This window comes from Balaenoptera borealis (assembly GCF_965194805.1).
Source record: "Balaenoptera borealis genome assembly, chromosome: 1".
Classification (NCBI taxonomy): Eukaryota; Metazoa; Chordata; class Mammalia; order Artiodactyla; family Balaenopteridae; genus Balaenoptera; species Balaenoptera borealis.
Window position 1 is genome coordinate 136,944,951 of NC_138860.1, and position 14,518 is coordinate 136,959,468.

General features: G+C 37.6%; 1 protein-coding gene across 21 annotated transcripts in view; it reads right to left on the bottom strand.

Annotated features, from left to right (window-relative positions):
• SGIP1 (SH3GL interacting endocytic adaptor 1) overlaps positions 1-14,518 on the bottom strand; it is a 215,576-nt gene that overhangs the window by 114,120 nt on the left and 86,938 nt on the right. The gene's annotated exons all lie outside the window — the stretch shown is intronic.

Consider the following 14,518-nt stretch of genomic DNA (forward strand, 5'->3'; position numbering starts at 1 on the left):
GTTTCCCTCATAGACTGTAAGCCTTTCTAGGACAGAGGCCAAGGATACCCTCGGTATGTCCTCTACGCCAAGTAGAGGAACCAGATAATATTTGTTGATTTAAGATGTCTTCCAGGAAGCATCATTCAGGTGGTATTGGGGTAAGAAGGCTCCTTTTCTTCCATCCTGGACAAACCAAGCCTAGTCTTGTATCTTCTATTCTTCTCCTGACAAGGCTCTGTCTGGGATTCCCATCTCCCACATGTCCTGTAATTACATATGTGGCTTGTGTTTCTCATGTTAGTGAGTATTATTCAAATATACCAATGCCTATATATTCAGAATCTTAGACTTGTTACTGGTGGTTTGGAACTTCATCCTGACAAATTAGAGCTGGAAAAGTCACTGACGTTCAGGATTTGTTTGGCATTACCGGGTGATCAAGGGGAAAAACACTGACAAAATCAGAGATTTGATGACATCTTTTTTTAAGACATGTGAGTCAGCCCAGACCACTCAGATGATCTGAGTCATTCATTATCTGGCTCTTAGGATACTACTCAAATACAATCTCCAAGATGCCTCTGTTTGTCTAATTTTGCATTTGAATAGTCATTCCATTTAAGATGTTTAGGTCTTTAAAATGTCAATGTTTGTTTAAAAAAAAATCTCCTCCCACATTAAGCTATTCTCCATTATCCTCCACATGAGGAGTTTATAGAAAACTTATTGACATTTAAAACTACCCACCCATAATATTTAGGAACACCTTCTCTCCGTTCATTTTTAATTTTGATTGTGAAAAACTTCTTTCTTCTCACCTCTAATTGCCTTATCTCCTTATAGGGACAAAATATTGTAGTTAAAAATCATCATTTTCCTCCTATAATTTTTCTTGGGCTTCAAGTCTCTTAATTGGCTTCTCCATGCTTCTAATTCAGCTTTGGAGTCACAATGAATGCTATATTCACCAGTCACTACTGGTTTTTATAGAATTATAAACCAAATGCTATTATTATCTTATGTTTTCAAATTACTCTATTTTCTGTAACTTGACCATGAGACAAGAGATAGCATGCCCTACCAAACAGATGAGAAAATACAGACAAATTCCAGTAATTCTTGTATTAAATTAGTAACAGAGCAGGCAATAGTAATTTTCCATAGACTCTGTCCTGTTTTTGACCACCAAACTTGGATAATAGCCAACATGAACTAGGTCATGAACATCACGAGCTGTCCATTTTCCAGTGAAAAGTGCCCTGGATCAAGCTTCAGGAGACAGAGTCCATTCCCAGAATCATTTCTAATTGTGTAGATGAGTACGAGTTACATTCTTTTTGTATTTCCATCTCTCAGTGTACAACAAATCAGCCAGTAATAAGGAATGAAAGAATTTGCATATGTTCACAAAATGCAATGCCATTGTGTAGTTTTAGTTTCACTGAAAGTCATATTTCCCATATGTAGAATACATTCCCATATATGGAATATAAATAGGAATACACTAGAGATGTGACATTCCAGAAAAACAAAACTAATCAAATTATTGAAAAAGAAAAAACACTGAAAACTTTTCCCCCTTAAAAGGTGGAAAGATGTGAGAAGTTTAGAAAAGTATAAAGAAAACTCTGAAAGACTAAAACAAAGTTATGAAATATAAAAGTTATTCATATCTTAACAGCTTTTTGAGAAGACCCAGGAAGAAACAGTCATACCAACCATGTTAAAAGTGAATGGAGAGGTGTGGTCAAGTCTTTTGAGAGTTTATTTAAAAATATTCAAAGAAATTCTTCAGAAGACAGCAAGGACAGTCAAAAATCTTACAGGAGTAACAAGTTTAAGACACTATGTCTGGTAACATGATAAGCTTAAAAAACAGTATATCCAATGATTTTTCACTTCTGACTCCAGAATAGTGCAATTGTTTTTAGGCTGGGTCATGAATTTTTGTCAACTACTCTTTACCAAAAATGGGAGGGAAAAAAAATCAAGTGCCTTTGAGAAATGAGGTGAATAACTTTTCCCTTGCCAATATCAAAGCAAAGAGATCTAAAGAGAAAGAATTTTAAGGTCCTGATGGTCTGGGGCTAGAATAGTTTTCTTCCAAGCTATGGAATTGAGAACATCCTCCCGCGTGCATGCAGAACTGGGTCAGAAGTCTGGCCTGTGCCTCTTAGCGTCTCTCCACCTAATTTAGATTCTTTTATCTTCCATCGGTACTATGGGAGAAGCTAGCAAAGTCTGGGAACAACAACAACAACAACAAAATTAAAAATAGACTGAGTTTTAAGAGGGTAGGAAAGCTTATTTCAAAATAGGTAGTCCTGGATATGATGTTACAAGATAGTGAAATAAAGAAACATGCAGAAACTGACAATAGTGACAGCACAAATATATATAGTAATATTTGTAGCTATCATTACCGAGGTCCTACCTATGGGCCAGGTACCAGCTGCTTTGCGCATGTTGACTCATTTAATTTTCTTACAAACCTTGTGAAAAAGTAGGAGGTGTTTTCTTTGCAAATGATGAGCCTGAGGGTTCACCTGAGTTAGGTTTTATTTATCATCATCTCTAGGGAGGAAATTGGAGGCTCCTTCTCCCTCCATGGATCCCCAAAGTACTGCTGGACTCTGTCCTAAGTTCCTTTACACTCTCTCCCTGGGGCAATTTCATTCACTCACATGGTTTCATTTTCCATCTGTATGCAGATGAACCCTAAATCCATAGGTCAGATCCAGTACTATCTCATGAGCTTCTGGATATACAGCACTTCTTCTCATGCTCAAACTTCTACAAGTAGACATCAGATTTCTTTGAAAGCCTTTAGGTGCCTATAATATATATATATATATATATATATATATATATATATATATATATATATATACACACATATATGTAATCAAACCTCTAAAGGTATGTCCAATCTATTAGTTTACAATTATTTTCTGAATAAAATCCCCCTTAAAATGAAGTAGTTCTCCATGAACTAATGAATGGATAAACAAAATGTGATGTACCCATACAATGGCATATTATGCAGTCATTAAAAGGAATGTGATACTGACACATGCTACAACATGCATGAACCTTGAAAACATTATGCTAAGTGAAAGAAGCCAGATACAAAGAACCACCTATTGCGTGAGTCCGTTTATGTGAAATATCTGGAGTAGGCAAATTCACTGATACAGAAAGCAGAGTAGAGGTTGCCAGGGGTGGGGTAGAGGGGAAATGAGGAATGACTGCTTAATTGGTACAGAGTTTCCTTTTGGGATGATATAAAAGTTCTGGAACTGGATGGATAGTGGTGATGGTTGCACAACACTGAGAATGTACTGAATACACTTAAACATGGCCAAAATGGTAAATTTTGTCATGTGTATTTTATTACGATAAAAAAGAAACAGAATAGCTCAAGCCAGATTATTCTGTGACCAGAGGGAAGAAAGATAGGAGGGAGTGAAAAAGAAAAGAAAGAGACGAGGCAGATTGGCTTAAAAGTTTGGAATCTTTTTTTTTCCTTTTTATTTATTTTTTTGCTAAAGTTGTCAAATATTTAGTTAAGAAACTGGGAGCTATGTAGTCACAAATCTGTGTTCGTGATGACCTTCACCATCGAGAAAGTGATATGTCCGCAAGAATTTACAACTACAACAAAACCTCCAGCTTTTCTCTCTCACATAACAGCTGTTTACAAAAAGCTTGTCATGAACACATTTTTATGTAATGTTCCTTTCAGCTTTTCTCGTCAGATCACAATGTTATGTTAATCTCTACTAGATGGTAAACTCTGTGAAGTCAGCCACTCTACTATGTAGATGTCTGTCTTTATTTTCACTGCCCCATAGTGTTTCATGAATAGAACATTCCTTAAAATGATTTACTCAATTGTATTAAAATAGAGGCATTATTTCTCATCTTCTTTTCAGACTGCCATTGGAAGCTTATGAAATCAATTTGATAGGGTGAAACCTCCATTAGAAAATGAAGTAGAAGAGAAAAACTAAGTGTGCATTGCCTGTAGAAAGGATGAAGACTGTATAATGAAATTCTTGGCCTCAGCTGTGTGGGTGGTGAGTGTCTGCAAACTGGGTGACCATGTAAAATATATTTCTTATGATAGCTCCAAAAAGTTTGAAAGTCTTAAAAAAAAATAAACCTTTTTTTTTAAAGTCTTTTAAATTTAAAACACAAATTACTGTGTTCACAATGTTTTCCGCTGAAATGTCTCCTAACTAATTAAAAAATAAAGATACCTTAGAACTTCCTGACTTTGAGTATACAACTCTGCAGGTGAGGAAGAAATAATACAGCAAAACACTACCTTTATCAATTTTCTTTTCTCCCAAGTGTGACTGTTCTATAGAGATTCACTGAACAAACACTAAATTCTAAATTTGAGCCTTTAAATGTTACAATGAAAACAGAATTTGTCAGAGGGATCTTCCAAAAAAGAAAATTTAGCCTCTATACTATATACTAATTTTAGGTAAAACATCAAAATCTGATACTCAAAAGAAATACAGCGTTTTTGCTTGGTTGGTTTCACATCTTCTATTTCTTAAAATTGCAATTGAAATATTTTTCCCTAAAAATGAAGACTAGTTCTATAGATGGACAGATTGAGATAACAGTCCTGGAGTTGAGTCCAAAACAGGAGAAATCAAGGTGTGAGCATCCTGTAGGCGGGAGCTGAGGACCAAACTCACAGAAGATTCTGCTGGCCTTCACAAGACGCTCTCCTGCCACATAGGAGTGAAAGTGGAGAGTCCTGCCAATACCTCCTCTTTTCTCTCCTTGTCCTGAATTCCTACCATTCCACTGCTAGCTAGTAAGACAACAAGAAGAGGTCAAAGGTAGACTGGTCACCATCCTATCAGCATGTTGGCAGCAAACTGGTTTATCTCCAAGATAACTTAAAGGGACTGGGATGGGAAGAGATGTGGCACTATATTTTATTACCTTCCTCACTCATGTCACAGTCTTGCTTACACACTGCTTTCACTAACAGCTCTTTATTATGGTGTTAAAACCCCCATATAAGCATTTTGCATTTAAAATTGATGAAAAGGCATCACTTTTGGAGATAATGTTCCTGGGGTGTACTTGATCCTTCTGCTTCCCACTCCTCTACAAACAGTGCTTTTGAGCAGAGCTTGGACCAGTCATGGCCTGGGCACAGAGCTGGCTTTAAGAGTGACCTAGAGCTTTGGAAGAAAGAGGAGCACCGGAAGGAGGAGAGGGTGGCAGTGACAGCTGTTTAGGGTCAGTATGTAAGACACAGTTCATAGAGGAATGCAAACCATCTTCTCATGTATCTCCTCCAGAAGCATGAAGATGCACCTCCCAGATACAGAGCAGGAGACATGGTGGAAGGGAGCAGAATGACTGCTTTCTTTGGAATCCAAAGATCTGGAATCAAATCTTAATTGGACCTCTTACTGACTGTCATTTGCAGCAAAACGTATAGAGAATCTGAGAAGCACTGTGTTACTTTCAATATAAGGTTCATGTCCTCCCAGGACATGAGGTTTGGAGGAATAGCCTCAGTTTTTCTCTCTGTAATCCCTAGGAGTGGGGGGAAGGCAGCGCTGGTTCAGAGTCCCTCATACGTGTCACGCACTATGCTAAGCGTCTTCACAAACTAACCCTTTCAACAAGCCCAGCCGGTATTACTAACCCCTACTTTATGGATTAAGAAATAAACTCACACTGATTAAGTTCCTTTTCCAAGATCACCAAACAAACAAGTTAGATAAGACTAAGATTTTGAGCCAGGTCTGTATGCCTCCAAGCCAAGCGACTTATCGGGTAGTCCCGATGCTTCTCTCGGTACCCAGGGCCATGCCTAGTACACGGTGGACACACCATCCATGTTTGTCTAACACCTTTTTAAAAAGCCACTGAATGTTTGTATAATAATTAAAAGAAAAACCAAATGACTTTTCTGGATGTTTGCAATCTACATTCCATTGATGTTTAGTTTTTGAATATTTATTTGTATATATGGAGGTATCAGGGAACGAGAAGGAGCCCTAAGCTGCATGGGGTGGACCTATCTGACAGCACGTGCATTAGGGCAGGGAACAGAGACTCAGGGGGAGGGGTGTGGGGTGACCTCACCACACTTTTAGGTGAAGAATGCATACAGTGGCACATTGAAAAGCTAAATTTAGCCCAAAACACACATCATGAATAAAAACCAATAGATGTAATTTGTTAAGTACTTAAGAAGTTTCAGGAAATTCATCAGGAACTTCGTTATCTTAGCTCAACACGACCTTATAAAGCGGGAGCTATTACTATTGTACTGATTACATACCATGGGGCATGAGGAGTGACTGGTGTCAGGTCACACAGGTGGTAACTGACGGACCACATTTCTTCTTTTTTATGTTCATGGTTATAGTTTATTACAGAAAGGCTTATTACAAATTAAAATCAGCAAAGGAAAAAGGATGCTTAGAGCAGATTTCAGGAGAAACCAAGTGCAAGCTTCCAGTTGTTCTCTCCTACTTTTGCATGGGCAGTGCTTAATTCTCCCCGTAGCAACGTATGACAACACATGTGAAGTGTTGCCAACCAGGAAAGCTCACCTAAGTTCAGGGTTTTTACTGGGGGTCAGCTCACATAGGCATGGAACACCTGCATGACTGACCTGAGGTTTTCAGTCTACAGTCCCCTAGATGTCAACTGATAAACCCAAAGCTTCAGGCATACAAAGGCAGATGCTCATCACAAATCACACCGTTAGCCTAAACTATCTGGTATGGCTGAAGGTTTCAGATATACGATGCCACTCTTATCAGGCAGCGTGTTCCAAGGGCTCCCTCGGAGTTTAGTTCCCAGCAGTTGGGACAGACCACATTTCAAAGTCCCCTCTGCCTAACTCCAGAGTCTATGCGCTTCCTGTCTTTGGAATATCTTTCTGTTAGTTGACAATTCGTCTTGCCTTCTTATCAAAAAAAACCAAAACCAAAAAAACCAAAACCTTGATTTTTTTTTTCAATTGAGAAACATTTTTAGGGAAATTAGGCAGTACATTTGTTAAACACAAAGACTGTGTTTTGCATGTTTAAATCTTTCTGTGCTGCCCAGTGAACATAAGGAGACCCAATAAATATATGCTAAATGGATTATTTCTGTAATAAATGTAAATTTTCAAGCTTGAGTCTTCGTCAGCTTGGAGGGTTACTCAAAGGTGAATCACATGTAATGGAATTACTTATTTTCTGCAGGAACCCAGGCCAAGCATTTGGTCTCAATAATAAAAAACAGGCAAATTTAATTGCCCTGGGCGTAATGCCACATATTGACAGCAACTCTCACTGGCAATGTCTATTAATTATAATGGCCACTGTATTTCTGTCAGGAAAGATTAAAATGCTTTGCGTATTAGCTCTTCCCCTAAGTTTTAAATATAGGTACTATAATCCAAGTCAGATTCTTTGTCCTAAGAAGGTCTTACAGAAAAATGTAAGACCAGTTAAGATGAAGGCCAGTCTCTCCCATGATTTTTTTTGATATTTATGATTTCCAGTGCCTAGACTATTGCCTAAGATATGGGGATGCTTAATAGAGGCGAGTACCAGGGAATATGAAAAGTCAAGTTCAGTGTCGAGCAGTACCTGGCACAGGGTAGTCACTTAACAAAAGTCTGTTGGTTGCTCTACACATTTCCAGATTGTTCAAAATTGGTATGCATGTGGTCTGAATGCTTTACTTTCGTTTTTATGTGACTCAAAGGAAATCCAGGTGATCTTTGTACTTAGTGAGCACAGAGCCTCTTTACAATATGGTACCCCTTTATTCTGAGCTGAGCCTATTGGGGGAAATATGCATCTTAATGACGCACTCCATTAGCGCTGGATTGCAAAAGAAGCCGATGGGGATGGCACCTTGAAGTTCAGATCTGATATACGGGAGTTGAGGTTAGTGCGCTGAAATGGAGATGACTGTAAGACAATTAAGACTTCAAGGGCTAAAAATAGTAACAACTTTTAAAGAAATATTTGACCTTTTGGAGACATGGAAGAAATGTTGAAAAGAAAATGGTCATGGAACAGGTTTGCCACGAACGAACTTAGTATTTGCTATGCCAATATCAGTGCAATGAAGGAGTTGAGTGGGAATGGGAAGAATTTTAAGCAGGTGAACAACTTCTATTAAGCTTTGAATACAGTAGCAAGATCCATGGGAAACATGCAGTTGTAAAAAAAACGTAGGAGCTTTGAGCTCTGAAAAACTTTTGTTCAAATCCCATCTTCACTACCTCCTGGGGTAAGTTACATAACTTCTCCGACTCTCAGTTTTTTCAGCTATCTATCATAAAAGGTTTTTGTAAAGTTTAAATGGGTGTAAAAGCTTTGTATCATACACAAAATATATTGCACATCACTTTATGCATATTTTTCTTGCTTTGCTTGCAGTTTTGATAGTTACAAAGCAACTAGAAATCAGCTATTCTAACAGATTACATAAAAGTAACTAAATGCCTGATTTCAGCACTTATAGCATCTTCATAGCTCTATTCCTTTAGAAATAAAAATACAACATCAAAATTTGAAAATAATCAAATTTTCAAAATCTCAAGCTTCTCCTGGTTACAGCTATAAAAACAAAACCAAGATCAAGAAATGTAATTTACTAACATCTATCATAAAAGATAAGTGGGGATTTAAAAACTCACAGTAAGAAATACAACAATCTCCTGAAGCAGGAAAATACATCACTGATGAAGCCCTTATTGTGTGCAAATCTATTCCAAACTTTAATCAGCTGGTCATTCCAGCATGATTTGAAAGTAAGCCAGTGTTACTTTTACTTGGGTTAGTGGTATATAGACTTTGTTTTCTGCTCCTACCAGGTAGGGAGACTAACACTTCAAACACTAGTGAAATTAATTTGACCTGTTTCTTGGGAACCTTGTTCTGTAAAATGGTTTTCCTCTTATTCTCTATTTCTCTCCCTCATTCTCTTTCCCCACATTCATTGATTCTCTTCTCTCCCCTCCATCTCCAGTCCCTCCCCAGCCTGACACTGACACATAAACAGAACTGAAGTTAATGATCCTGCACAGAAGGACTCTGGTTTTCAGGCATAAACAGAAAAATTCAATTGAATTGTAATTCACCAAATCTCATTTTCCAAACACTCCATTTTCAACAGAAAATAAATCCAAAAGAAAGCAAACTGCACAACAACAGAAATGCTTTTCGTATGCTCTTGTCTTTTTATATTTCATCTGGAGAGGAAGGAGCAAGTCCTTTGGAAAAATTTCTAAATTGTTACTACATGTGGTATTTAGCGCTGTGAATTAAATTCTTCAAATGTGAATTTATAAAACAAAGCTGGAACATGTCCTACAAAGAATCATTTTGGTTTAATTCTAACCTACTACATGGAGGCAGAGAGGTGAACAAAGGAAAGGCGATTTACATGGCATGGCTGACTCAATACATCACAGGTTATTAGCCAACTTTATTTAGTGGGAATCCATGAAGTCTACTTCTGAAATGGAATGGAAATGGTTTAAAAAGTTAAAAACATATAAACATGGAGTTGTTTTTTTAAAAAGAAGATCAGTTATCAGAGAAACATACACAAAATAAGGGTTTAAAGGAACTAAATACAGAATTTGCGTCTAAGTTATTTTGAGAGGCCTCTGGAATGCATGTGGATTGATTCTGTTTGTCAGATTTATAATCATCATCATCATCCGTCTATCTATCTATTCACCTGTCCTCTATACATTTGCCTGCCCACCCATTCACCCATCTATCCTTTGGCTATACATTTCAATAGGTAACAAAGTTCAATGTCATGAAATTATGCCTGTTGTATAATATAAATCTACCAAGTTGCAATGAAAATCTACTCTCCTTTAGTCTGTTCTCATTGGAGGTAGAAAATATCAAGTCCACCCTCTTGGAAAATTAACCTTTGGTAGGCTTGTTGATTTATTAAGCCATGCCCTCAGCATCTTGGCAGACTAAACAGCCATATTATTGTTCCCTTGCTTTATTTACCAATGTTATATTCCAGTCACTTAAATTCATGTTTGTTACTCTACAAATGAGTCCCTGATTCTAGGTCTTCATATTTACCTAGGAAGCTCAGATGGCAACTTTCCCCATTACTGGTCAGTATTCTCTTCATCAATTTCTCAGTATTGGGCAGGGAGATAACTCTAGCCTTTTATTCAATGCCCAGAGTCATGCAAGCTCCTGTATTTGGGATCACTAAAAGAAGATCTCATCTTCTCATTTGATGGTTGATAGAACAGGAACGTATTGGACGTCTATCATGTGCCAGGGGCTCTTCTGGACTAGAGGTACAGTGTCTGATATGACCCTTGAACTATGTGAAATCAAAGATAAGTTACTAAAACCCTAAAACACTCCCTTGCAATTAAGTAGTTGTCACCTACTTTAGCTCCTCCTTTCCTACTCATTGATGGGACATGCACGCATAATTGTATGGTGTTTAAGATGAAGAGTGACATGAGATAAATATGTCAGGGGCCAGATCATGCAAGTTCTTGAAGGTCAAGTTAAGGACTTTAGATTTTAAAACGCAACAGGCAGGGAATTCCCTCGCAGTCCAGTGGTTAGGACTCTGCGCTTTCACTGCCAACAGCATGGGCTCAATCCCTGCTCCGGGAACTATGATCCCACAAGCCGCGCTGCGTGGCCAAAAAACAAAAAAAGTGCAACAGGCAGTCATTGAAAGCATTGCAGCAGGAAAGTGACATCGTCTAAATACTTGTTTTTTTCCACCAGCAATGTGAATTACTTAGTACCAGAAAGCTCCAATAGTAATTTGTATAATGGTCACTGTGATTGCTAAATAAGTAACTTGTCTATTCTAGATCATCAAAAGACACAATCACATTAAGTATTGTTTTAGTGTTAAAAATATTATGTTGTACCAATTATTTGAAAACCAGCATTCAAGTTGGGTTCTGTTTAGAAACTCTCTCTAACTAAAATATTTATCAGAACAGCTGGATATCTGAGCATTTCTTACCACTTAAAAGTTTACCATTTGTGACAGTATGTAAGTATACCAATTTTGACAATCCTAATTGAGATTCAAACTAATTAAGAGCCTTCAAACTAATTAAACTCCTGTAACTCCTGAACTCAAACTCCTCAGAGTTTTGTTACATTTGCAGTCAGCCCTCAAATCAGATTCTAGCTTTACTACTAACCAACTGTGCGATGTTGTCAAAAATCAGTTACTCTCTCAAGAATTCAGCTTCCTGAACTATGAAATACCTGCTTCCCATGCTGATTGTTGGTATTAAATGAGAAAATGGATCTGGAGATGTAAAAAAAAATGCTACCTAAGAAAAAAGTAATATCATTATCTATTTGTATAATTATTATTATCATTTTAATTGAGGGTTGAAAATAGTAAATTGTAACAGTATATATCCTGTAAAGGTAAAGTATCCAATCCAGTGTAAATGGTAAGGTCTCTCTCTTCCCTTGTTTGCATGAAAAGGGGAGGAAAATCCATTTTCCCTAGCAAAACATCTAAGAGCATATTTTCCAATTTCTTCCTCTGGGTAGCATTAACTCTAAAATTCTATAAAATCTTGCTTATTTGCTTTTCAACAATCTATTAAGATAAGGACAAGTGTTTACATGAGGCATGGATAATCTAAACTGCAACTTCCTCCTTAGCCAGTTCCTTTGCCAGAGGTTCCCTCTCCATGGAAAATAGTACCATCACCCTTCAAGATGCTCCATCCAGAAATCTAAGAAGCACCTTTGACTCCTTTCCCTCCCTCTCCACAGCCAATCCATCAGAGAGTGCTGTTAGCTTCTTATGCACATCCAGTCTTTTCACACAGGCTCCTTCCATCTCTGTCACCTTCAAGACGTGGCCTCTAAGATTGTCGTGGAAGGGAAAGAAAGCATGAGGAAGTTACCTGGGATACTTTACCACCTCAGCCAGGAGGGACAGAGTTATGCTTATATACCATTGACCAGAAGGGTTTGGGCTTATATACCATCTGGTCTCACCAAGATGTAAGAGATGCTGGAAAACAAAGTCCCTGGCTGTGAAGTCACTCCCCAGCAACAGCTCTGCGCTGTGGAAAGCAAGCTTGGCTCTTTGGAAGTCAGCTAGCTGTCTCTTCCAATCCCTATACACATGAGCCTCACCTCCCATTTCACTTCTCTGCAGCTGAGAACTCTAGTCCCACATAATTAATTGATTCTGCCACTTGCTACTTGTGTTACTGTCAATAAATTTATGCTTCTCTCAACCTCAGTATTCTCATCCATAAAATGGATCTTATCTCATAGGGTTGCTATGAAAACTAAATGAATCATGCATGTAAATTGTTTGGCGAATCAATGGCTTATCACAATCAATATTTTCTAGAAACTGAGTCTGGATATAAAATTCTTAAAATAATTCTTAAAATTGTAGGAATAAAAAAAAATCTATACTATGGTTTACTGAATTATCTTTTCACCGTAAAGGTAATGGTTGAAGAAGACTTTGGAGATTTTTGTTGCCTTTTTTCCCCCCTAAAATCCCAATTTAAGCAAAACATTCTTGTTCTTTGAAGAAGCTTTTAATAAGCCTCCATTAAAAGATTAAAAAGGGGAAATAACATAGGCAGTTAAATCACAGAATATCAGGGTACAGATTAACTAATAGATAAGCAAAACTGAAGTGCCGGGAGACTAAAGCAACATGCCTCCAGCCACACAGAAAATTATAGAGAAGGCTGGATTCAAACCTTTGTCCCTTTACTTTAGTTCAATATACTTTACCATATTGCTTCATTATGTATGAGTGGGCATAGGTATGTGTGTGTATAAATAAATATATAATAATATAAAAAATAGCCTGGCGTTCCCTGGTGGTCCAGAGGTTAAGACTTCACACTTCCACTGCAGGGGGCGCCGGTTCGATCCCTGGTGGGGGAACTAAGATCCCACATGCTGCGCAGTGCAGCCAAAAAGTTAAAAAATATATATATATATTTTTATATTTATATAAAATAAATATATGAAATAAAAAATATATTTTTTATATGTATACATATATATAAAAAAGGGAGAGAAAGTACACAAACTATCTCCCATAGTGCTCTAGAATACCAAGTAGTTTTAGGTTTGAATATGGTTTTTGTTTCTACTTCTATGCTAAATATATCTCATTACTTTCTAAATGTCTAGAACCGTGTCATGAACCCCTATTTGGCTGAATAGCATTCCCCCGACAATCTGGGTCACAATCCCAGTGACACTAATACCATTTTAAGTGGAAATTTGGCATAGCATTTTGATTAAATTTTCTGTTAAGTACTCTAAAAAGACTTTTCATTTCATGAGTCTACAACCACAAAGGCAGAAGGAAGTAAAAGGTGACTTTAATAATGATAAAAACAAAACAAAACAGAAAAAAGTCATTAGAAATGGGGTTTGTAGAAACACCAAGATCCAAATGCTGAGTCTGAATTAAGCTAATTATGTGGTACTTTCTGCAAATGTATGTTGCTCTTCCTGGAACAGTCACGCTAACAAGAGTAATTCTATCTATGCGAAATTCAAAAGTTTGCTAGCATCCTAGACAGGTTGCCCCAGATATTTCTCCTCTGAAATGCATCTGAAAACCCCAAGTGACTACAGTTCTTTCTTTTTGACAGCCACCTAAATACATGCACACACTTGGTTCACCTCCACCATTTGGTTTAATTAGAGCCCCCTCAGTGATTTCAGCAGAATTCAGTCTGCTCTGAAGTTACTAGAAGACAGATCTCCTTGCTTAGGTTGGCATTTCAGGCCTGGTCTATCATAGTTCTCTAGTTTTATCTCTCACTATTACTTGTAAACACTCCACTCTGCAACCGAATGAAAATTCGCCTCATTCCCTAAACAAGTGTGCACGTCTGTGGCCTATGTATTAGCTTCTATTTTGAGGACTGTCTCTTTGGACCACCTTCTCTTTAGCAGATAACCACAGGAACCCACCTATGCTCCAGGTGGTTCATAAATACCCCACCACACCTGCAGGAGGGTCTCCTTCAGAGTTGATTTTTTTTCTCTTGGGTTCTTCCAAAACTTAAGACTCCACAATAGAAATTATCAAATTTTGCCTCACATGTCAGTTTACAATGTCTTTGTTCTTTTGGATTTTAAGCAGCGTGAGGACAGGACCCACTTCTCATTCATCTTGTGCCCCATCAGTGAAGCTAATTCAGTGTCCTGCAATAATGTCAACAAAGTTAACATTGATTGAATTGAGAAAAGGGTTCTAAGCCAAGCCAAGGCTCAGGTGTCAAAAATGACCTTCTCCATCCCTGCTGGATATAAGCAAACAAATCAGGAGCTTTCAAGTTAAGTCTTCTTCCATCACTGAGAAAAGAACCTCCACTAAATACTTGCTAATCTTCACGTATACAAGCGCATGTATCATAAATACAGCCAACATCCTAAAAAGCCAACAGAGTTAATGAAGAAGTGAAACAAAGGTGAAAGAAGGTATACTAGTGTGTGTACACAAA